The sequence below is a fragment of the Battus philenor genome, unplaced genomic scaffold (genome assembly GCF_028537555.1).
Source record: "Battus philenor isolate CCGP_79_NKW_IND1 unplaced genomic scaffold, ilBatPhil1.0.hap1 SCAF_24, whole genome shotgun sequence".
In the NCBI taxonomy this organism is placed as follows: Eukaryota; Metazoa; Arthropoda; class Insecta; order Lepidoptera; family Papilionidae; genus Battus; species Battus philenor.
In genome coordinates, this window is record NW_027181687.1 from 4959479 (window position 1) to 4960973 (window position 1495).

General features: G+C 33.8%; 1 non-coding gene across 1 annotated transcript; it reads left to right on the top strand.

Annotated features, from left to right (window-relative positions):
* Window positions 1-373: 373 nt before the first annotated feature.
* Window positions 374-446, top strand: TRNAR-ACG (transfer RNA arginine (anticodon ACG)). Its single transcript has one exon. It is a non-coding gene; the product is annotated as a tRNA-Arg (tRNA).
* The last annotated feature ends 1049 nt before the right edge of the window (window positions 447-1495 follow it).

Here is a 1495-nt window from a genome sequence, read left to right on the forward strand (position 1 = left end):
AAGGGTTTATTTCTAATTTAAACTGGGAAAATTTCCCATTTATCACAAACTAAGTAGTAACTGTATATGTGTATATATATATATATATATGTTATAAATATAATAAAGTTTATTGCGTACTATGTTACGCCACCTGCGACGGTCTTCGATCGGACCAGCACACGGAGCTGCTGCTTCGAGGTCATCATCCATCTACCTTTCCAGTGATGAAGAGGTTATGACGTCGTCACCGCTTCTCGACTTTGTGCATATATTAAAATCAAATAGAAACTCCGAGTTTCATCAACATCGATGCGTTGCTACTACACGAAGTCTACAGAATAATAATTACCCAGGATTAAAACAGGATGAAAAATCCAGATTGAGATTTCGTGGCCCTGTGGCGCAATGGATAACGCGTCTGACTACGGATCAGAAGATTCCAGGTTCGAATCCTGGCAGGGTCGCGTGACCAATTTTTATATTAATTAGTGTACCATTTACTATAATTTTACATAATTCAAATTAAGCTTTCGTATTAATTTTTGTGTAGAGAATTTCGTCGACTCGGACTGCCACACATTGTTTAGCCAACATTACACTCGCTTCGGGAATCCCTAATATCATAATCAGTCAGATACAAATAGTACAGCAAAAGAAATTTTCTACAATTCTACTTATACTATTTATGAAAAGACTTTTACTCCCATCTGTTATGAACATAATAAATAAAATTCATAATTTAGGATCATTTACAACGATCACATGTGTGCTTCGTATATATTGTACAATTGTATAACTTGATTTAAATAATTAATTTACCTCATTCTCGTTTGTAATCGAATTTGTATTGTAATTATTTTTATTACTAAATTATGGCATAGCAGTCAACGTGAACATTTTAACCATAGGATGTCCATAGCTGGACATAGGTTTTCCAACGTTCCAGTAATATAAGTGGAAAGCGCATAGCAAATGTCATCTTCCAACTACCTTAACAGAGTCATCTGTCCATCTTATTCTACTATGTAAAGCTGTATCCACTGATAATAATTTTAAAGTCATATTTTGTTTGATTATAATATTATTGTAACTGTTGCTAAATAGATAAAACATTTTAATAAACGACTTCTTGATATATTTAATTAAATCAACATTTTACAACTCTGTGTTCCATTTCGCTGATTATTATTTCGACTCGGTGCCCATTAAAGCCGACAGACAATGGATCGTTCTCTGCTCCGGCAAAATATTGTTTTCTTAATGGTCGAACGTTTACTCCGATAACCAAGGGATGATTTTCCCAGTTGTAATTTTCCATTTTTGTTGAATGCTTTATACCTTTTTAATCTGTGCTTTTAACTTTGTGATTTTTTTTGTCACTCTCTGTGTTCACTGGCTTCAACTGTTGGAAGTTGCTGGATGCAGACCACTTCCAACCGTTCATCTTGTATACTGAATGATTGTTTATAGGTTTTTGTTAAAGCTTTTTGTCACTATTTTATCAAAACGGTAT